The sequence below is a fragment of the Schistocerca gregaria genome, chromosome 6 (genome assembly GCF_023897955.1).
Source record: "Schistocerca gregaria isolate iqSchGreg1 chromosome 6, iqSchGreg1.2, whole genome shotgun sequence".
In the NCBI taxonomy this organism is placed as follows: Eukaryota; Metazoa; Arthropoda; class Insecta; order Orthoptera; family Acrididae; genus Schistocerca; species Schistocerca gregaria.
Genome location: NC_064925.1, coordinates 144,347,408 through 144,372,600, shown reverse-complemented (window position 1 = coordinate 144,372,600; position 25,193 = coordinate 144,347,408).

Genomic DNA, 25,193 nt, shown 5'->3' with positions numbered 1-25,193 from the left:
TGCTAAGGTCATCAGTCCCTAAGCTAACACAATACTTAACCTAAATTATCCTAAGGTCAAACACACACACTCTTGCCCGAGGGAGGACTCTAACCTCCGCCGGGACCAGCCGCACAGACTGTTAAATACCTCAACTTCAGGTGAGCTCATTACCGTCCATATCTCCGTATTCCTTGCTCCTTATGCTCTGAGGAGTTCTTGCCTGCAGTGCTCCCCATTTAGCAAAATCACTCTGTATAGTAAGATAGCTTAACACTCCTACACAGAAACACAACATAAGGGAACTGTCAATGAATTACATTAAGGAAAGAGATGCACAGCATGACCGTAAACAGTATGAAAAACTTGTAAGAGTGTTCCAGGGTGCGTTGTGATGAGAAGTAACTGATAAAAAAAAAATCGATACGTTGCGATAATTTTGAAACTGGGACAACCACAGCTACAATAGTTATTACAGTATTGGGTGGTAATTCATATGGTCAACAGTTTTTCAAATACAGGTGTTGAGACTATTAAATATAAACTGAATAAAAAGTGCAATAGTCCGCTGGAGCTGTATTTATTCAGTCTGATTATAGACCCACGCAACCGGTTTCGCTACTTTTCTATTAGATCTTTCGTTGTATATAAATGCTCCATAGTTTGGTGTGGATAGTAGTTACAGAATGCCACTGAGTAATAGTTGGCGTGGCTAGGCAAACTTCTCAGCCCTCGTCAACCGATAAAAAACAATCATCAATAGATGAAAAAAACATCATCAATGATAATGTCACGTCTGTGTTAAAACCACTACGTGTCGTCAATTTACCGATTAAAATATGTTGTTGTTGGCCTGTTTCAAGCAAACAAGGGCCAGTATTATCCAGGATAAAATACATATACAGCAGACTATTGCACTTTTCATTTAGTTTTGTATTCAGTAGTTTTAATAACTATATTTAAAAAACTGTTGAGTGTATGAATTGTCAGTCAATCATGTACAAGTGCATTAGCATTGAAGTTATCCAGTCAGGACACTGCACGCGCAGATTCAAGCGGCCCGCCAGAGACTGTGTGGCCAAACGTGTTCTTAGTTTGGTTTCCTAACACCGAACAAGAGAGCGATACAAATATTGTACGTGGGACCGTAGTTAGAATTGGGCCCAAACCAACGGCTGAGCAGTCTCGTGTGCTATCATCTACGCTATGAGAACAACTGACACTAACTGGATCCGGTGGGGTAGACTTGAATTTACTCTGATTGGCTAACTTTAACGCTAATTAAATCGAAAACGGCGCAACATATAGAATTTTCTCTGAATGTCCATCTTTTTAGAGATGGTTTCGGGAATCGGCTGTTCGATACAAGATGTCAAATTAAATACATTTGAGCCGTTTAGTTTACAACCGTATTTTATTGGGCACAGAATTTCAGCGTTTTACTACGCCATCTTCAGCCCCCTATAAGACCAGGAAGCTTCTGTCTCAGCAGATGATGCTTGAAGTGATCGATACAGCAAAAATCTAATATCAGTTTTGCTGCTCCCTCTTTTGATCACAGCCGAGGTAGAAGCTTCCTACAAGTCGGTTATGGGCATGAAGATGGCACAGTAACACGCTGAAACTGGTTGCCGAATAAAATAAGGTTGGGAACTAGGTGTCTGAAAGGTGTTTAATTTGACATCATATATCGATTTTTTTCCGAACAATTATTTTTAGCACAACCTACCCTGCAACACACTTACAAGCTTTTTAGACTGTTTCTGACCACCCTGTAAAGTCACCTGTAGGCCAATGAATATGCCTAAAGGGTATGTTCTGTTAATAAAATTAAATCCAGTTTTTAGAGACGAGTAATAACTACACATATGTACTAATATAAGATATGCGGCACTAACCCAATCAGATGAACTACTTAGTTACACAGCAGTATTTTCGTTTTATAAACTTTCGTACAAAATTATTTTTTATCAAGACTGTTGTAGCTCTTTAATTGACGTGTTTGAAGAATCGTGGAATACAGCTTGCTTTCACCAAGTCTTGCTAATTTTGCGAGTTTCTCTTTCTCCCTATGACCGCTGGTTACTATTCTGTTTCTTAGAGAACTGCAACGACCCCCTCTACCTGTCGTACTGCGTCTTGTAAGAAATGGGGATTGCAGTTGCCGATCCCTTTCTTCTTTTAAACTGCTCGATTCATCTATTTTTTGCCCATTATCGGAGCCGCACTCATCGATCTACGTCTCCGGTGCTTCGCTCCTTAACTGCCGTATGTTCTGGCGTTCCACAGAGAAAAAGCACCTAATCACTTTGGTCTTTCCGGCGAACGCCACAATCCTTAACTAGATCGTCTTCCGCCAAAAACTGAAGATTTCTTGTACCTGAATTTGCGTATGATGATTTCAAAAAGCTATAGGAGTAGGAAAGTCATCCAGAACTGTATTTTGATTTTCAGTGTGACAGAGGCAAAAAATGTCATTAAGTTGCATCAGGTTTACGACAAAAACGTGCAAGATCTTGCTGCTAATTTCAATACTGTTATCACTATCATCATCTGCACGATGACGATGGAATTTTCTGTACTCTTTTTGAAGTGTAGTTTCCGCAGACAATTTCGAACACGCTTAAAATTTTCATCGAACTGGATCTCGAAATGAAATTTCTGCCTTTAACCGCCAGTTGTCTTTTAATTTAGTTAGTAACACATCGTCCACGTGCCAATTTCTAGCATGCGCTGAAGTGACACGTTGTGCAATACCTCCTAATATCAAGCCCGATCTCCTTCTGCCTGGCGCAGTGCAGAAACAAGTGGATGTAAGTCCCATCCAGAAACAACGAGCAATGATGCCTTTATCTTTCTTTTAATGTTCAACCCTGATGTTGCTTTACAGCAGAGCGCCATTCCTCTCTTCTGTCTGCCTTCCTCTTCATTTCTACGCATGTGTTGCATCCAATGTAATTCACGATCTGTTGCATGTGTGATATCTTTGATTTCTCCTGCCGATTCCTTCCCTCAATTGCTCCTGCTGTTTTTCCAATGATGTTGTTGTGTCGTAGGATGTCCCCCTTCAAGTTTGTCTCTTCTTGTTTGGATGTGTCTTCACAGAGAGCTGGTTTCCTGTACTCTTATAAGCAACTCTTTATTTGTTACTTTGTCTCTCCAGCGGATCTACATCATCCTTCTATAGCACCACATCTCCAGGGCATCTAGCCGTCTTCTCTCTTCTCTTCCAATTGTCCAAGTTTCACAATCATAGAGGGCCACTCTCCAAACGAAACCTCTCATGATACGCCTCTATAGGTCTCTATAGGCATCCATAATTGCGAAAGTGTTTGCGGTGCAGGACTTTGTGCACCAACTGTCCCCTCGCTTTTGTCCCATTAATGTTCAATGGAATTCACGTCGGGCGATCTGCATGGCGAAATCATTCATTCGAATTGAGGATGTTCTTCAAACAGACGACATGGCGCATCTTTGTTTCAGAACATGAAGTCCATGAGTGGCAGCAGATGGTATCCAAGTAGCTGAAAATAACCATTTCCCAGTTAATGATAGGTTCAGCTGGACCAGAGGATCCACTTCATTCCATCCATGTAAACACAGCCCACACCATTACGAAGCAGCCGTTAGCTTGCACAGTGATGAGAAGTGTCCTTGTTTTTGTGTGATCTGCGCCGCACTAGAACCCTGCCATCAGCTCTTTCCATCTAAAATCGGGACTTATCTGATCAGGACATGGTTTTTGACTCGTCTAGGGCGCAACCGATATGGCCATTCGCGCAGGAGACCCTGGAGGCAGCGTCGTGCTGTTTAGCAAAGGGAATCACGTCGGTCGTCTGCTACCATAGCCCCTTAGCGCCAAATTTCGCCGGACTGTCCTAACGGTTACGTTCGTCGTACGTCCTTTGGCACACTCTTGACACTGTAGGCCTCAGCACATGGAATTCCCCAACGATTTTGGAAATGGAATGTCTCACGCGTCTAGTTCCAACTACCATTCCGGGTTCGAAGTCTGTTAATTCCCATCGTGCTGCCATAATCACGTCGGACACTTTTTCACGTGGATCACCTGAGTACAGATGACAGCTCCACCAATGCGCTGCCCTTTTATACCTTGTGTACACGACACTACCGTCATCTCTGTATGTGCATTTTGCTATCTCATGTCTTGCTGCCTCAGACTACAGCTGCCTCCATAGATACAAGTTTATGTCTAAGTACATGTACACTACTGGCCATTAAAAATGCTACACCACGAAGAAGACGTGTGACAGACTTGAAGTTTAACCAACAGGATAAAGATGCTGTGATATGCAAATCATTGCCTTTTCAGAGCATTCGCACAAAGTTGGCGCCGGTGGAAACACCTACAACGTGCTGACATGAGGAAAGTTTCCAAACGATTTCTCAAACACAAACAGGAGCTGGCCGGCGTTGCCTGATGAAATGTTGTTGTGGTGCCTAGTGTGAGGAGGAGAAATGCGTACCATCACGTTTCCGACTTTGATAAATGTCGGATTATAGCCTATCGTGATCGCGGTTTATCGTATCCCGACATTGATGCTCGCGTTGGTCGAGATCCAATGACTGTTAGCAGAATATGGAATCGGTGGGTTCATGGGGGTAATACGGAACGCCGTGCTAGATCCCAAACGCCTCGTATCACTAGCAGTCGAGATGACAGGCATCTTATCCGCAAGGCTGTAACGGATCGTGCAGCCACGTCTCGATCCCTGAATCAACAGATGAGGAAATTTGAAAGACGACAAACATCTGCATTAACAGGTCGACGACGTTTGCAGCAGCATGGACTGTCTGCTCGGAGACAGAGGCTGAGGTTACCCTTGACGCTGCATCAAAGACAGGAGCGCCTGCGATGGTGTACTCAACGACGAACCTGCGTGCACGAATGGCAAACGTCATTTTTTCGGATGAATCCAAGTTCTGTTTACAGCATCATGATGGTCGCATCCGTGTTTGGCGACAACGCGCACATTGGAAGCGTGTATTCGTTATCGCCATACTGGCCTATCACCCGGTGTGATGGTATGGGGTGCTGCTGGATACACGTCTCGGTCACCTCTTGTTCGCATTGACTGCACATTGAACAGTGGACGTTACATTTCATATGTGTTACGACCCGTGGCTCTACCCTTCATTCGAGCACTGTGAAACCCTACATTTACGCAGGATAATGCACGACCGCGTGCTGCAGGTCCTGTAAGGGCCTTTCTGGACACAGAAAATGTTCGACTGCTGCTCTGGCCAGCACATTATCCAGATCTCTCACCAATTGCAAACGTCTGGCCCATGGTGACCGAGCAACTGTCTCGTCACAATACGCCAGTCACTACTCTTGATGAACTGTGGAATTGTGGCGAAGCAGCATGTACAGCTGTACCTGTACACGCCATCCAAGCTCTGTTTGACTCAATGCCCAGGCGTATCAAGGCCGTTATTACGGCCAGAGGTGGTTCTTCTGGGCACTGGTTTCTCAGATCCGCCCACCCAAATTGCGTGAAAATATAATCACATGTCAGTTCTAGTATAATATATTTGTCCAATGAATGCCCATGTATCATCTGCATTTCTTCTTGGCGTAGCAATCTTAGTGGCCAGTAGTGTATACATTTTCACCAGATACATATGTTGTTATCTGACTGTGAATCCTTTACCTTACGTAACCTCAGACACCATAAGGAGTATAGTCAACGTAATTTCCATTTAACGTCCATAACGAAATGATTTCATTTGTGGCCTTAACAGATTGAAGTACTACACTGAATAACAGCATAGTAACGACAATGAAAGTAACTAATTATTTAGAACATTTAACAGGATGTTTTTTGTGTGTGCAGAATCTTGATACTTTACAGCCGTTAAACAACATGGCGAACACACCATAACTATTTATTCTGTACCTGTAACAAAGTACTATTTAACTATGCTGGTTCCAAAATAATAGTGCATGTAGTATCGTATAAGCATGAATGTTCCTCTGTGCAGAGGCAATTTCATAAAACGTGTCTTGGTGTGTGACTGTGTCCAGATTTCATAAAATTTCCATACTTTTGCAGGGGACATGTATCAGGGTTACTACTTGCTGTTAATGCTTCAGATCTGTTTGCCACTCTATCTGATGCCCGAACAACTGAGTGCTGTGCAAGTTCAGCAGATCATATTCCTGGTACTGGCAGGGGACTTTCTCTGGAGGAAAACTGCATTCAGCTTTATGATCACATTTATCAGCTTTACGTTACAGCTTTCATTGACCGTTAAAGTCTCATTACATATAGGGTGAATCAACTGCCCATATATACGTAATCGGTAATGCCTTCAAAAACCTCATGCGAAATTTTGATATTCTCTCATTCAGTACCCGCAAACCGTTAGTCCTACAGAGAAAAATGAACTGTACCCTTTTGTACGTAATTTAATTTTGTTAAATTTTGTACAGCGGTACGTATTCCCTGGAGATCAGGATTTTCGAGTTATTCGAGAAAAATGCGCCTAGAGGTCCCTTTGTAACTTGAATAATTCGAAAACTCCCGGTCCATAGCGAATACGTCTCCCAGAACAAAATTTAGCTACAGCATTAAATTTCCTACAAAACAGTCCTATTTATTTTTTTTTTGTGGGACTCTTAGTTTGGGTGTAGCGTGGGAGAGAACACATAAATTTTGCTTGTGCTCCTTGAAGGAGTTGCGGGTCTCATAAAACCCATAGGTATGGGCAGCTGAAACACCCCGTTTATGGTGTATATTAATTAAGAAAACAAACCTACGTAATTACTGACCATTAACAAGGAAGTTCAAATCGACACTGAGCCAAAATATTTGACCGCTTCCCTTCGCCAGGCTGATTGCTGCCTGGTGACGTTGTTGGGAAGTGACAGGTTAGGAAAGCACGAAGAGGAGTAGATCCAAATGGGGTGTTATTCTAGAAACATACAGGCTACATATGGGGAAAACCATGTCCGTAAGCATCTTTGACAGTGGGAACGAGTAATATCAGGCGCGAAAAAGCTGGTCGGCTGTTGGCACGTACTCTCTCGTGCCTCTATGGAAAGAGAAAAACGGTGAAACTACGAGTAAGCGACAAGGTTTTAGACGTATACTTCACGCGGCAGAAGGAGGAGGTTGGAGATACTTCGTCTTGTTAAAGAGCATAGGCAGTCTGTGACATATCTGGCTACAGACATAAGTGTTGCTAAGCACAACGTTCAGCGCACGCTGTTGTTACGAGTTACAATGTTTCCCCAGACCGATTTAGATTTGCTACTCCAGTGGACTAAGAATTATCGAAATTGGATCGTGGATTAGTGGAGACGTGTCAGCTGGTCATCATTTCTTGTTACAGCAGGTTTATGCTTCTATCCGGATGCTCCGTCATGCACGCGAAAAGTGCTCGGAACATACACCGCGGTACAGGCTCAGACCTGTGGGAACAGTGTAATGGAATACATTCTCGGTCCACAAGAGAAAATTCTAATGACGAAAGGCAAAAGTTGGTGTAAATTTGTTCGTCTGTAAAATGATCAACGCAAGAGCTTACAACAGCTACCACCCTTATTCCTTAGCAATAGATCTTGCCGGGAACCAGAGATAAGTCTGACTTTACATAAAACCGCTAAGTGGGTCAAAGGTATTAATCCTGTCACTCGTTGACCATTCTCGTGCGGCAGCAGAAGATCGCAAATTTCTAGTTGGTGTGATGAATGGCAGCCAGCTCTAAATGTAGGAAAATGTAAGTTAATGCCGATGAGAAGGAAAAAAGTTCATAATGTTCGAGTAGATCATAAAGAGTGTGCAGCTTGACACACTCATGGCGGTTGAATATCCAGGCATAAGGTTGCAAAGTGATATTGAATGGAATGATCTTAAAACAATTGTGATAGAGAATGCGAATGCAGTACTTCGGTTTACTGAGAGAATTTTTATGAAAGAGTGGCTCATCTAAATATACATCTACATCTACATGGTTACTCGGCATTTCACACTTAAGTGCCTGGCAAAGGGTTCATTGAACAATTTACATACTACCACTCTACCATTCCACTCTCGAATGGCCCGTAGGAAGAAGGAAAACCTAAACCTTTCCGTTCGAGCTCCGATTTCTCTTATTTTATTATGATGATCATTTCTCCCTATGTAGGTGGGTGTCAACAAAATATTTTTGTATTCGGAAGAGAAAGTTGGTGATTGAAATTTCTTAAATAGGTCTTGCCGCAAAGATAACCGTCTTTGTTTCAGTTATTACCACCCGAACTTGCGTATCATATCAGTTACACCCTCACACCGACTGCGCTATATTACAAAACGAGCTGCCTGGTTGTTGTTGTTGCTGTCTTCAGTCCTGAGTCTGGTTTGATGCAGCACTCCATGCAACTCTATCCTGTGCAAGCTTCTTCATCTCCCAGTACCTACTGCAACCTACATTCTTCTGAATCTGCTTAGTGTATTCATCTCTTGGCCTCCCTCTATGACTTTTTCCCTCCACGCTGTCCTCCAATGCTAAATTTGTGATCCCTTAATGCCTCAAAACATGTCCTACCAACCGATCCCTTCTTCTAGTCAAGTTGTGCCACAACTTCTCTTCTCCCCAATCCTATTCAATACCTCCTCATTAGTTACGTGATCTATCCACCTTATCTTCAGCATTCTTCTGTAGCACCACATTTCGAAAGCTTCTATTCTCTTCTTGTCTGAACTAGTTATCGTCCATGTTTCACTTCCATACATGGTTACACTCCAAACAAATTCTTTCAGAAACGACTTCCTGATACATAAATCTATATTCGATGTTAACAAATTGCTCTTCTTCAGAAACGCTTTCCTTGCCATTGCCAGTCTACATTTTATATCCTAAATACTTCGACCATCATCAGTTATTTCACTTCCTAAATAGCAAACTTCTTTACTACTTTAAGTGTCTCATTTCCTAATCTAATTCCCTCAGCATCACCTGATTTAATTTGACTACATTCCATTATCCTCGTTTTGCTTTTGTTGATGTTCATCTGATATCCTCCTTTCAAGACACTGTCCATTCCGTTCAACTGCTCTTCCAAGTCCTTTGCCGTCTCTGACAGAATTACAATGTCATCGGCGAACCTCAAAGTTTTTACTTCTTCTTTATGAAATTTAATACCTACTCCGAATTTTGCTTTTGTTTCCTTTACTGCTTGCTCAATATACAGATTGAATAACATCGGGGAGAAGCTACAACCCTGTCTCACTCCTTTCCCAACCACTGCTTCCCTTTCATGCCCCTCGACTCTTATGACTGCCATCTGGTTTCTATACAAATTGTAAACAGCCTTTCGCTCCTTGTATTTTACCCCTGCCACTTTCAGAATTTGAAAGAGAGTATTCCAGTCAATATTGTCAAAAGCTTTCTCTAAGTCTACAAATGCTAGAAACGTAGGTTTGCTTTTTCTGAATCTTTCATCTAAAATGAGTCGTAAGGTCAGTATTGCCTCACGTGTTCCGACATTTTTACGGAATCCAAAGTGATCCTCGCCGAGTTCCGCATCTACCAGTTTTTCCATTCGTCTGTAAAGAATTCGCGTTAATATTTTGCAGCTGTGACTTATTAAACTGATAGTTCGGTAATTTTCACATCTGTAAGCACCTGCTTTCTTTGGGATTGGAATTATTATATTCTTCTTGAAGTCTGAGGGTATTTCGCCTGTCTCCTACATCTTGCTCACCAGCTGGTAGAGTTTTGTTATGACTGGCTCTCCCAAGGCCGTCAGTAGTTCTAATGGAATTTTGTCTACTCCGGGGGCCTTGTTTCGACTCAGGTCCTTCAGTGATCTGTCAAACTCTTCACGCAGTATCTTATCTCCCATTTCGTCTTCATCTACATCCTCTTCCATTTCCATAATACTGTCCTCAAGTACATCGCCCTTGTATAAACCTTCTATATACTCTTTCCACCTTTCTACCTTCCCTTCTTTGCTTAGAACTGGGTTGCCATCTGAACTCTTGATATTCATACAAGTGGTTCTCTTATCTCCAAAGGTCTCTTTAATTTTCCTGTAGGCAGTATCTATCTTAACCCTAGTGAGATAAGCTTCTACATCTTTACATTTGTCCTCTAGCCATCCCTGCTTAGCCATTTTGCACTTCCTGTCGAACTCATTTTTGAGACGTTTGTATTCCTTTCTGCCTGCTTCATTCACTGCATTTTTATATTTCCTCCTTTCATCAAATAAATTCAATATTTCTTCTGTTACCCAAGGATTTCTAGCACCCCTCGTCTTTTTACATACTCTATCCTCTGCTGCCTTCACTACTTCATCCCTCAGAGCTACCCATTCTTCTTCTACTGTATTTCTTTCCCCCATTCCTGTCAATTGTTCCCTTACGCTCTCCTTGAAGCTCTGTACAACTTCTGGTTCTTTCGGCTTATCCAGATCCCATGTCCTTAAATTCCCACCTTTTTGCAGTATCTTCAGTTTTAATCTAAAGGTCATAACCAATAGATTGTGGTCAGAGTCCACATCTGCCCCTTAAATGTCTTACAGTTTAAAACCTGGTTCCAAAATCTCTGTCTTACGATTATATAATCTATCTGATACCTTTTAGTATCTCCAGGATTCTTCCATGTATACAACCTTCTTTTATGATTCTTGAACCAAGTGTTAGCTATGATTAAGTCATGCTCTGTGCAAAATTCTACCAGACGGCTTCCTCTTTCATTTCTTAGCCCCTATCCATAATCACCTACTATGTTTCCTTCTCTCCCTTTTCCTACTGACGAATTCCAGTCACCCATGACTATTAAGTTTTCGTCTCCCTTCACTACCTGAATAATTTCTTTTATCTCATCATACATTTCTTCAATTTCTTCGTCATCCGCAGAGCTAGTTGGCATATAAACTTGTACTACTTTAGTAGGCATGGGCTTTGTATCTATCTTGACCACAATAATGCTTTCACTATGCTGTTTGTAGTAGCTTACCGGCACTCCTATTTTTTTATTCATTATTAAACCTACTCCTGCATTATCCCTATTTGATTTTGTATTTATAACCCTGTATTCACCTGACCAAAAGTTTTGTTCCTCTTGCCACCGAACTTCACTAATTCCCACTATATCTAACTTTAACCTATCCATTTCCCTTTTTAAATTTTCTAACCTACCTGCCCGATTAAGGGATCTGACATTCCACGCTCCGATCCATAGAACGCCAGCTTTCTTTCTCCTGATACCAACGTCCTCCTGAGTAGTCCCCGCCCGGAGATCCGAATGGGGGACTATTTTACCTCCGGAATATTTTACCCAAGAGGACGCAATCATCATTTAATCATACAGTAAAACTGCATGTCCTCGGGAAAAATTATGGCTGTAGTTTCCCCTTGTTTTCAGCCGTTCGCAGTACCAGCATAGCAAGGCCGTTTTGGTTAATGTTGCAAGGCCACATTAATCAATCATCCAGACTGTTGCCCCTGCAACTACTGAAAAGGCTGCTGCCCCTCTTCAGGAACCACATTTTTGTTTGGCCTCTCAACAGATACCCCTCCGTTGTGGTTGCACCTACGGTACGGCTGTCTTTGTCGCTGAGTACAGTTGCTAGAGTATAAATGAAAAATTATATGTTCATTAAAGTTAAATCTTCATGTATACCTGTCCTATAAACTGATTCTCCCCAGACACAAATATGCGAAATTCTGCAAAACACTGCTCCTCTTTTGCTGTAAAACGACGTTTTGGCAGTAAGACATGTAACGTTGTTAATGTTTGATGGTGCACCACCAGAAATACGTATCACTTCCACATCTTGCCAAAGTTATAGATAGCAAAAGACATCCTTGTTCGCCAGCCGGTGTGGCCGAGCGGTTCTAGCCGCTTCAGGTTGGAACCGCGCGACTGCTACGGTCGCAGGTTCGAATCCTGCCTCGGGCATGGATGTGTGTGATGTCCTTAGGTTAGTTAGGTTTAAGTAGTTCTAAGTAATGTGTGATAGGCAGACATCTATCCAGACCATCACACAGGAATTAAAGACTACATCAGGATCCACTACAGGTAGTATGACAGTTAGGCAGGAGGCGAGAAAACTCGGATTTCTTGGTCGAGCGGCTGCACATCTAGCCGGTAAATGCCAAGCAATGCATCGCTTGGTGTAAGGAGCGTAAACATTGGACGGTTGAACAGTGGAAAAGCGTTGTGTGGAGTCACGAATCACGCTACACAATGTGGCGATCCAATGGCAGGGTGTGGGTATGGCGAATGAACGGTGAACTTTATTTGCCAGCGTGAGTAGTGCCAACAGTAAAATTCGGAAGTTGTGGTAATATGGTGTGGTCGTGTATTTCATGGAGTTTTTTGCGTGGCACTATCAAAACACAGGCCTACACTGATGTTTTAAGCACCTTCTTGCTCCGCGCTGTTGCACAGCAATTTGGAGATGGCGATTGCATCTTTCAACATGATCGAGCACCTGTTCATAATGCACGGCCTGTGGTGGAATGGTTACACGACAATAACATCCCTGTAAGGGACTGCCCTGACCTGAATCTCATAGAACGCCTTTGGGATGTTTTGGAACGCCGACGTCATGCCAGGCCTCATCAACCGACATCGATACCTGTCCTCGGTGCAGCACTCCGTGAAGAATGGACTGCTATTCCCCAAGAAACCTTCCAGCACCTGATTGAACGCATGCCTGCGGGAGTGGAAGCCGTCATCATATTTAATTCCAGCATTGACGATCTACGGCGACACGAACTTTTAAATAATTTTCAGCCAGGTGTCCGGATACTTTTGATCACACAGCGTATCTTTCCCAAACATCGCTTGTTTGAGGAAGATTACAGACTCCATCCTATTGTTATGATCGTCTGTCGCGACAGCCAACAACAACTCCTTCCTCGAGGAAAGACGCTATTTATAATTCCTGCACACGTTGCATGTGGTAGGCATAGTATTAATTTCCATCCAGGACACGCAACACTGTTTTCCTGCTTCATTCCTCATGATGGGCCACGTGTATCGAGTTTGTACTTGCGTTGATCCCAATATCATGTAGATTCTCTTGATCCCGATATCGTGTATGAGCACCTTGTGGCCATGGAGGTTGTTGATCTCTTTGAAATGGCGCAAGCTCATTTTGACATCGAAATGTTAATGCAAAGATTTTGTAAGTTGGGTGATTCTGTCGTATTGAGACATTATGGGAATACGGCTCACAAAGCTAGAGGCAATGGTGGGTGCTGATTGGTTGACCAAAGGAGGCGTGTCAGGCATGTAGGTAGTTGGGCAGCGTGTGAGGGATTTTTACCGATGCTGGAGCGTACACGACTGGCTGAAGAGTGGGGACGACTGACAGGCGAATAAGGCGGTTGAAATTAAAGATGAATATTATATTTTCAACGAAATTACGCTGCAGACCCTACGATCATGATACAAACAAACCAAGTACACCAAAAAATACACAATGAGCTCACTTAATCTTCAAGCTTAATTCTAGTATAATTATTAAGGACGATGAAATCGTGTTACATAGAATAAATTATAGAAACAACTTGAGAAATCAGATTATATGATGCGTCAAATTAAAACAGGTGATGTCAGAAAGCTCCAAAATGAACTAATTTCCAAATCATGCATCTCTGTGAAGAATTACAGACGAATATATGAGTAGGTGATACGCAAATGTACTAATACTATAAATTCTCCACAGCCACACGTAGTGTTAAAGTAGCACGAGTTTCCGAGATCGTTACCTCCCATCCCTAGCTGATGTACACCCAGTGTACTATTAAATACATATTTACAATTATACGAATGTATATCACTTGCAATATCGAATGTAGGCTTTCTTTACGAACCCAGTTAAAAATTTGTTTAATACTGTGTTCTTGTTTTATTAAGAGAACGAAAACAGAGTATACTTGTTTTCGGTTTTTTAATATATTACGTGTGAGCACAGTCAGCTCTAAATTTAAGTGTAAAACTTGGAATCAGAAGAGTGTGACGTCAGAGAACTTATTTAGGGGCGAGTCCTTTGGCACATTTGATCTTTCGTAACTGGTCCTTTTCTGAGTCTTTCGTATTTGGTCGATATTGTTGAGTGTGGATACATTGAGTGGTTGTGCAAGCAAGCAGACGTCTGAGCTACATTCTTTAACAATGTTGAACTTGGAATAACTTTTTGAGCACTAAGCAGATTAACTCTCTGATGGACTAGTAATAATTCTTATAAGGGCGAGTTACAGACTTAAATATTTCACGCAATTTGGATTATTTGAATGTGTTTTCTGTAACTGATGTTATGGGACTACACGAATTTTAAATATGATTACAAGATCTGAGGCAAAAATCGTGTGTATGGGGGACAATGTACGTTATTTCACGCCACGATGGACAGTGGGAAACTGCACTTACGGACTTTGAATGTTCGCTGATAATTTTCGTGAATAAATGCGTTTTGAAATGAATCTGTGACTTACGGCTTTCTTTATTCGATAACCTGCTTGTACGACATACATTAGCTTTTGTTTTTTCTTTATTTGAATCCGCAGTTCATTACCAATCACATAAGTATGAACATTATTTGACAAATACGAGTATTTATTTGGTTTAAAAATACATCACTTCGGCAACATCATTAGTCCATGAGATTGATTCATTCATTTTACTCATTTATATTTATTTTTAGTTGACTTATCTATTTGCCTTTAAGGGTTAAGGATTAATTCTGTATCAAATGTATGGGTTTCCCACTAATGGTGCATATCTGACACCCACAATAAGGACGAGTGAAGCAAACAAATTGGGTCATGCATTTTGGTATATGGAAACCTCCGCTGCGCCCGTAGTATCACTGTTTCTCGGAATATCCGTGCGGAATGTCAACCGTTTACACGTACCTGACCTCTGAATGCACAATATACCATTGTGGTTTGGCATAGTTGACATAACACATTGTCCAACACAGTGACCTGTACATTAAGAAAGTAGCATTTATGAGAAATCGGGTTATAATTAACATAATAATACGGGGTATGAACCGTCCGAAACTTCGTAATGCTGCCCGTTCACAGATTAAAGTTAAGAGAACGGATGTAATTTTCGCTACTATCCTCACAGATACAGCAGCCTGAGAGGTGTCTCTGATACGTCGTCTACCAATAGAAACTGGAAATTTGTGGTAAGGTCTTATGGGACCAAATTGCTTGGGTTATCGGTCCATAAGCCTACACACTACTTAATCTAACTTTAAATTACGCTATGGACAACACACACACACACACACACACACACACACAACCATGCCCGAGGGAGGACTCGAACATTCGATGAGGGGCGGGGGGGGGGGGGGGGGGAGGGGGGGAGCCGCACGGACCGTGACAACGCGCCTCAAACCTCACGGCTATGCCGCGCGGCCCGTCTACCAATAACCCCAACAGAATTTCCCATTCGTTTTACGCGAATCAAGGCTTTGTATGCATTGTCAATGAACGACTCGAGATCAAACTGACGAATTCTTTGGAACTGATTTACGATCAGAGTGTTTTTACCATCATTAACTGTATGTGGCCTTCCGCTGGTAGTTTAAAAATCTGTTTCGTGCTCTTACCACACAGTATCGAAAGAACAGAAAATACTGTTCATTCTCAAGTTTTGTAATTTTATTATAAAATATGAAACACAATAAAAACCGAAGACGGTAAGAAAGGACTCTTTTTCATTCAAATTCTACATGACTCATTGTAATTGAGAGTCCCATATCATCAAATTGGGCGAAGTTGCCACGATGAGCTGAAATTTTCAGGGATATCCCAGGGATATCCCAGGCGTATAACAAATTCGTCCACAAATTATCAATTGCGAAACATTGGGTAATTCGTTACTTAGGTAATAAATTAAACCATGTAACGTATAACGTAATTTGCTCTATTTCAGAGTCATATCCATTTCCGAGCATAAACTACCGGAAACGACCCAAAAAACATTCGAGATATCTCCATTTTATGCCACACCTTCAAGATATTAGAACGGCGGGTACTTAACCAAATGAGTGCCTCACTCGTAGTTTATCCCACAACAAGCAAGCGAATCATGCTGTAGTGAGATCTTGAATCTAACACAGCACATCGAGGACGGTTTTGAGCGTGGTGAGATTATTGGAGTTGCTTTTGTTCATCTAACAACTGCATATGACACTGCGAATCATAGGAAACTCTTAAACAATTTGTATGACCTTACTAAGGACCTTCCTTCAGAACAGAAGATTCCAAGATTCATTACAGGATAAGAGGAGTAGATGGCTAACGCAAAAGAACGGTCTCCCGTAAGGCATTGCGCTCGGTCCAGCGCTGTAAAATATCTACAGAAATGATCAGCCAATACCAGCAGGTACTAGGCTCTCCATATAGCCGATGACACAGCAGTAGCTGTTCAGGGCGCAACCTTTAAAGAAGAAGAGGGAAAACTGTCTGTATCAATGGTTGAACTTCCCAAGTACTACGTTGCCAACCACCTGAAGCCCAATCCCAATAAAACCTAAGTGAGCGCCTTCCACTTACGAAATAGGGAAGGGCAGCAAAAGCTGGACATCACATGGCGAGGAGAGCAACTGAAACATTGCCCAACACCATTCTGCCTGGGTGTCACAATGGACAGGGTTCTAGAGTACAGGCAACAATGTCTAAATGTGAAACAGAAAGCCATTGTTCGTAATGGGATACTTAAGAAGCTGATTGGAAGCCGCTGGGGAGCCAATCCGCACCTCCTAAGGACTTCTGCACTTGCGCTTCGTATATCAGCCGCTGAGTATGCTGCTCCTTCTTGGAATGCATCCTCTAATGTTAAGCAAGTCGATGCTACTGTCAACGATACTGCAAGGATAATGTTAGGATGCTTGAAGCCAACACCAGTGCAGAAATTGTATCCGATTGTTGGAATAGCCCCACAGAGCATCCGGAGGGCCACTGCTGCACACAATGAGAGAACAAAGCACGAGAATGAGCGCCGACACCATCTTTATGGTCATGAAGCAGCACGATCCCACCTTAAATCCTTGCGCCACTGGAGGGAGCACCAGAGGCTATTCGTCTTGCAACACGGAAGAGCTCACTGCGCGTAGACGTCTCACCAAAATAAGAACTATCTCGTGGCGCAAACCTACAGTACCCTGTATGCAGATTTCTCAACCGCTTAAGAGTAGGCGTCCCCCGATGCAAGACCAATCTGAAGAAATTGAGAATCTTTCCAACGAGCGCTGACACCTTTTGGGACTGCAGAAGACTGAAGAAGATCCAAGCCACCTACTTGTATGCCCCCTCCTGGACAACCCGTGGACAATACAAGATGTTTACGAAGGAAATGGCAAAGCTACCGGAACTGCGGTTTTTTGGAAATGCTGACCGGAAACGGAAATGAATGAATGGACTGCCGGAAAAAATGCAGCTTCATCAAGGAACGTGTTCAGTGGCATTAAGGTAAAATATGTGCATACTGAGAGGTTGTGGTGTTTGTGATAAATTTGCCACGGTCATCGGTGATCACATGGCGCTCTTATGGTCTGTTAGGTGCACCCTCTGCTTTCACTGTTTGGCCTGTTGTGGTTGGCAGGAGAGTCAGCACATGGTTACTAAAAGGAGGCCGAAATCCACGCGTCTCAGCTCACGCAGGCTGGCGTGAGGTCTGGAACATGACAAGGGAATTAGAACTGAGAAAAACGGACGTAGCTGGTGGAATACTTAACTTTAATCCACTAATGACGAACGTCGCTCTTGACATTACATGATTCACAGTATCAATAGCAACAGGTAAGGGCGCCTTGCTAGGTCGTAGCAAATAACGTAGCTGAAGGCTATGCTAACTATCGGCTCGGCAAATGAGAGCGTAGAAGTCAGTGAACCATCGCTAGCAAAGTCGGCTGTACAACTGGGGCGAATGCTATGAAGTGTCTCTAGACCTGCCGTGTGGCGGGGCTCGGTCTGCAGTCACTGATAGTGGCGACACGAGGATCCGAGGTATACTACCGGACCGCGGACGATTTAAAGGTTACCACCTAGCAAGTGTTGTGTCTGGCGGTGACACCACTTGGCCAGTAACTGTAATGAGTTTAGAGGTGATAAGTGTGTGTAACATTCCTTCTGAAGTAAAACCATGCACCACCGTCGAACAACTTCAGCTTTTTGAAAGAAGTCCTTCACGTGTGGAGTACTTATCTGTGCGTGTGGCTGGTTTAAGCAGTGATCTGTGGTACAATCCCAGGCCCGTAACCAGGTTCTAGACGTTCACGTGGTACAGATGCACATCAAGATCGACCCATTATGTGAGCAGCAGTGGCCGACAGAATATTATCCTTGGTAGATATCTGGGAACACATTGCACTTGACGTGTCACCAACGATCCTTGGGAGCCGTCTGTTTGGAACTGTACTTGAGACCATTTGTGCGTCTGATTAGGCTGCTACTAACACCGCGAAACCGCCAAGCACGGCTACTCTGCTGTGGTGAAAGAGTCAACTGGAAATCTGAATACAACTCTGTTGCTTGTTAACATATAGCTGCAGTGACGCAACTTGCTCTTCATGATGTGCAACGACTGCCCTGACCAGCAAGATCACCAGATCTCTCACCCATCGAACACGAATGGGACACGGCAAAGAGGAAACTTACTCTTTCTCCAGATTCTAGAAGAGCTGCTAACAAGTTGCAACAAAGTGGCAAAGTGTTTGGTACTTGTTATAAACGTATTCCATGCGTCAGATTTACCATCTTGTGCATGTAAGAAATGTGAGAAGACACGCATGCGCGGCCGACATATGGGTACACTCACACTCAACAATGACGCGACTGTTCCAACACCCTTTACTGTGACATGTGTGTTTTATTTGGTCTGAATTTGCTAGACTTACAATGATGAACTGCCTGCCACATCACCTGTCAATACAATGGCCTTGTGCTTGAGGACGTGGCACCTTATTCCAGTAGAGCACGTTAATCCGAAATTTTTATTCTCGTCCCGTCAGAAATCACCTACGCTTATGTAATTATGCATGTGTAAAAGTCTTCGTTCTACGTCAGAAAGTTGGCTTTCTTCTGCCTAGTACTTTTTCATTTGTGTGATGCTTTGTTTATTCGAGTAATGTATGTATGTTACGTTTCCGGCTTGGTATCTCGTCTGGTAGTTCTCCTACTGGTGGTGAAAACAACTGGAAAGAAGCAGTATCGCGAAGTCTCCGGCAAAAGATAAATACGCCCCCGCTGCGACAGAGACGAATAGCTCTGCTGTTACACACGATCCCCGAGCGGCGGGGAAAGCGACTTCAACACTTTTGCTACCGCATGTGGGAATATGTGCTGCTGTTTTGTCCTTTCCAGGGATCTTATTTGTGGTATTACTTTTCCCTCGTTCGTTCCGAACATGTGCGTTTAACAATACTCATATGTCATGAAAGATTTAACGTTGACATAATGTTTCGTGTATCGACACCTTGAATTACGAAGGTTCCTAACAAGTCTGGAAGCTTGCAACTCTTAATAGTTTACATGTGAAATGTAAATTGTTTTGTGAGGACGAAATTTGTGAGGCAAGTCTTTTGTTATACTAAGTTTGACTTCATGTGTTGTATGAACTGAACATTCCATAGCCATCCGGTAAATATCGAGCTCTGTCTGTCTTGTTTAGTAAGTTTATTAATTAGCCTTTTCTTAGTTTTTCTAGTTTTAATAGATTTTATTCCCGAATTTGCATATCTCTTGGTCCTCCCAGCAACTAGTTCATACCACTCTTGAGTCATGGGGAACACACGTGAACAAAACGCACCAGCATTCCACATGCATTTCTTTCTCACAGGAGATGTTTAACATGGCTTTCGTGACCATTGATACGTCCATCAATCCGCCATAGTAGAGAATATCGGATGCGATGATGTATTCGTGGAGTATTACGTACTGTTTCTCAGTCTTCCTTAATACGGGGACGAAGGCTCTGAACATGTTATGGTGGGATTCCATACACGGGGGCTTTAAATGCCCTCACGAAAAAAGTCCCGTGGATTTAGTTCTGGAGAGCGTGAAGGCCAGACAACTCGTCCAGCTCGACCTATCCCTCTGTCAACAAGTCTGTTATTTAGAAGCCCACGGACATTAATATTAAAATTAGGAATGCATGTAGTACACGATTTGTCTCACAGCTAAAGGCACATTTGCTAACAGTTCAGGTAGAACATCCTCCACTTAATTATGATAACTTTGTCCATTGATCCTGGGTGGAAGAATGTGAGGTCCTACCAAACGCTCACCAACAATGCCGGTCCAAAAATTGATAGAATAACTTTGTCGATGACTAGCTTCAACAGTTTCTTGAGGACTGACGTTTGCCCGTACAGGCCGAGTGAAAAAATTTACAATCTGATCTCTTTCAAGAGACTCCTCGTGTGTGAACACCACGGTTTGCACTAAAACGTGGGTTGACACTTCGTTGAATGAACAATTCGCAGGAAGATTAGTTGCTGATAGTAGCTGCACGAGCTATAAATAGTATGGATACAACTGGTCCTCGTGTAAAGCTCACCAAACGGCATGTCGTCAGCATTTAGTGTTACAGCTACATGTCTTGTACTTATGCTAGGGTCGTCGGCAGGTGTATGAAGAATTGCCGCCTCTGGATGCTGTGTCCTCGTACTTCTAGGCCTCGCCCTGACGCGAGTATGTGGCTTAAATGCTCCATGGTCCCTAAGACGACGATCAATGGTTTCAAATGTTTATCTTGTCGAAGCACCTTCGTCCTGGAAATCTTTCCGCTACAAACGTCAAGCGCGAGCACCATTAACGTCAGATAATACATATATGAAAAGGGTGTCTGCCATCTCTGCATTTGTGTTCACAGCTATTGCACGAGCCAAGCCTGTGATTAATTCTACATTGTAACCCGTATGCTTGCAATGGTCCTACTGATCGCCGGAACAGTTGATGTTACCTTTGAACAAGCAGTGACGTAAGTCGCATGGCAACAGGGTCATGTAAAACAAAACACTGACGGTGTAAAACGTAACCAGACGTCACCAAGAGTCCATGTTCCCCATTATTCTAGCTTTCTGTTCTTGTGCGTTCCCACGATTAATTAGTTGTAATGGAAACAAAGCTTTTCCAGACCTATGTTCATATAACATAATTTCGTCGTGTAATTGTGAGGTATTTGTTCTGCAATTTGTGGCGTACATTTTTGTTATAGCCTGTATATTACTAGCTAAGCTGGCAATGCTTCGTAATTGCTAAGTGTGTATGGGAGTTGGGTGTGCGTCGTAATCTCCGTCTCCCCCCTTCTGTCTGTCAATCTCTTTCTCCGCCATCCTTTTGTCTGTCCCCTTCTCCCCCTTTTCCTGTCCATCACCTCCTCTCTCTGTTGTTCTCCTTCCTCTCCATTTGCTCCTTTTCGCTCTTCGTATCGTTTCTTCCACCATGTTTGTTTACCTCCTTCCACCACCAGTATTACCTTGAACTTTTTTTACTGGTGATGTAAAGGAAACGTTGACTAGAAATACCAGTCGCTTTAAAACAATGGATGAATCGATTGTGATCTCTGGTATGCTGGCTATGAGACACCGACCTCTCCAGCCGCTGGATCCGAGAGGATAATATCTCCAACAATAGTATTTGGCATCGCCATAGTCTGCGAACTAGTAGGTTTACAAAGATTCAGACGATGCGGGTTTCGTAGTACTATTGTAACCGTACGTCGATTGAAACCGATTGCGAGAAAGAAACTAAACCACAAATATTCACAGAACAGAACAGTTTTTTTTTCTTGCTGTCGGTTCCAATAAAAAACCTATACAGTACGTAGCATATGTCCGTCTGAGCGTTTATTAGAGTATGGTGCAAAAATTTGAAGTAAATCGAGCAAAAACGTTGAGATTTTGCCAACAGCGTTTGTCTACTGTAACTTATATTTATTTATATATTACATATATCTGAAACATACGTTCTACTGCCGTCCTAATTTTATTAGTATAGTATTAAAGTTTGAACTAAATATGTAAAGAACTTTTCGACATAGTTGCTAACAATGTTTCTCATTTACATAATGCATAATTAATTACTAGCAGTATATATAAAATGTTGTCCATGTAAGTCTGCATCGTTATTAGAGTATTATAAAAAACTGAAGTAAGTTTGTCAAGAACTATTCCAGATTTTTGCTAACAACATTTCCCTTCATATAGTATATGTATTATTTATTTACCTTATATATATATATATATATATATATATATATATATATATATATATATATAGATAAGTAACCTACGTCCGTCCAACATTAATTACAGTATTAACGTTTGAAGTAATTTAGTCGAGAAATTTGGAGATCTGTGATAACAAAATTTGATGATATATACGCTAATACAGTGAAGAGCCAAAGAAACTGGTAACCTGCCTAATATCATGTAGGATTCCGGGAGCACCCAAAAGTGACGCAACACAACGTGGCATGTACTCGACTAATGTCAGAAGTAGCGCTGGAGGGAACTGACATCATGAATCCTGCTGACCTGTCCACAAATCCGTAACAGTACCAGGAGGTGGAGATCTCTTCTAAACAGCACGTTGCAAGGCATCCCAGGTATGCTCAATAATGTTCATGTCTGGTGCGTTTCAAGGCCAGCCGAAGTGTTTAAACTTAGAAGAGTGCTTCTGGAGTCAACCTGTTGCAATTTGGACGTGTGGAGTGTCTCATTGTCGTGCTGGAGTTGCCCAAGTTCAAAAATGGTTCAAATGGCTCTGAGCACTATGGGACTTAACATCTATGGTCATCAGTCCCCTAGAACTTAGAACTACTTAAACCTAACTAACCTAAGGGCATCACACAAGAATTGCCCAAGTCCGTTGGAATGCACAACGGAGATGAATGGATGCAGGTGATCAGAGAGAATGCTTGCGAAGATATCACCTGTCAGTGTCGTATCCATACGTATCAGGGGTCTCAAATCACTCCAACTGGGCACGCCCATGCCGTTACAGACTCTCCACCAGCCTGACCAGTCTCCTGTTGAGATGCAGGGACCATGGATTCATGAGGTTTTCCTCCATGCCCGTACACTTCCATTCGCTCGATACAATTTGAAGCGAGACTCGTCCGACCAGGGAACATGTTTCCAGCCGTAAACAGTCCAATACAGGTGTTGATGGGCCGACACGAGTCGTATAGCTTTGTCTCGTGCAGTCATCAAGGGAACATGATGATGTTTCGTTGAATGATTCGCACGCTGACACTTGTTGATGGCACAGCACTGAAATCTGCAACAGTTTGTAGAAGGTTTAACGTTCTTATTTTTATTTTCTCTGTTAGTTAATGAACATTTTATTAATGTGATTATTATTAACTGATTTTTATTTATGGTGTGGTTTACCGATTCCTTTTTAAAGTTTGCTCCTTTTATTTGAGACCTTTTAATTATATTTGCGGCAGTTATGAAGTCTATATTGTTTACTGTTCTCCGTACGTTGAAGAAGACGGTAATACCATAGGCGTCCGCAGCAGCAGATCTCGTTGAGTCTCCTTGCTGGAACTTATCCACCTGTAATCACTAAAGGTAATTTATCGCTCTACGTAAATCGCTTGGTACAGCCAAGTGCTATGCTGTGTAATTTGTATTGAATGTGGCGTCCAACTTTATTTCGTGAAATTATTTAGGTCTTCGGAGAAATATTCTCAACGATTCCCAAAACAGTGAAACTCTGGAGGTTCGCACCATCAAACCATAGAACACTTCCGAAAGACTTGCGTGTTTATAATCACTGAATGTTTCTTTTGAAATGATTAAGGGTTATGAACTCTACACACCTGATACTCCTTTTGTGTTTTTATATGTATATATTTTCTTCAATACCGTAAAATATGGATTACTGCCTTAATGGTGGCTTCCAACAATCTCCTCGCAAATCGACATAGAACACCTCTCTTCCAGTGTACAACATGGAATAATTATCTCTTTGCCGCAGCTTAATACAGTCTGTATATCTATGTTATCGAGTTCGCGAGGAGCGCACTTTATTTAAGGGTTTTTGCATCACGAAACGCTACAAAGGGTTGTACTTCTGTCACGTTGAACGGTTATCTTCAGTCATCATTGGTCTCGTTCTTGCAGGATATTTTTCCGGCCACAGCGATTTCTGAGATTTTATGTTTTACCAGATATTCACCGTACATTCGTCAAATGGTCGTAAGGGAAAATCCCCACTTCATCGCTACTTCGGAGATGCTGTGTCCCGTCGCTCGTGTGCCGACTATAATATGTCACTGAAACTCACTTAAATCTTAATAACCTGCCATTGTAGACACTTGTCTCATATAGGCGTTGCCGACAGCAGGACCTTATGCTGCCTGTTTACACATCTCTGTATTTGAATTCTCATGCCTATACCAGTTTCTTTGGCGTTTCAGTGTGTATGACGTATGTTTAAAAGGTTATGGCCATCCAAATGTTTATCAACGCGTCATGATATAATTTGAAGTAAATCGGTCAAGAACTTTACGAGATTTTTGGTACCAATCTTAAACTACGATTTGTCTTTATATAGTAGTATAGGTTTCTCTCGTGTAGTCTGACACGCAGTGTAGCACGACTCATTAAATAAATCCACTGAAATGAAACAAAAGGAATCAAAGAGAAATTAATCAATGAAACGCTATGACCTAAAGCGACATCAATGAAATTGGTTCAGAAACATTGGTCCACTAATGCAGTTTAGGAGGTCCGGATTCGATTTCTGATCATGCACAACATTTCGTATGTCCTGGCATATTTAACGCGCCTCTTACGCTCTCGCCGCAGTCCGCGAAGTGCTCTGTTCCATCACGGACGCCTGTGTTAATGCAGTCGAATTAGCCTCAGTTGAGGCTGTCCAAACATAGCCTTGTTGGCAGTGGTGACCATGATCACAAAATAATTAAAGGACTTGAGAAGTGTTAAACCTAAAGTGTATGTTTCGCTTTCTGGAACCTAAGTCCAAAACTAGTTATAGCACAATTTCTGCAAACTGGCAATCGTTTCGATTTCACCAATCAAGTTAGCAAAATACGTGATACGCATATGTGCAGATATATCAGGGTTCCAGTTTCAGCCTCTCAAAACATCCGCTGCACGAAAATAGCTGCACCAAAAAGCTGAACCTTGCCTTGTTAGTAGAAATGGGAAGCGGAGGTGGGATGTGAGATACACGTACCATTCCACTAACAAGTCT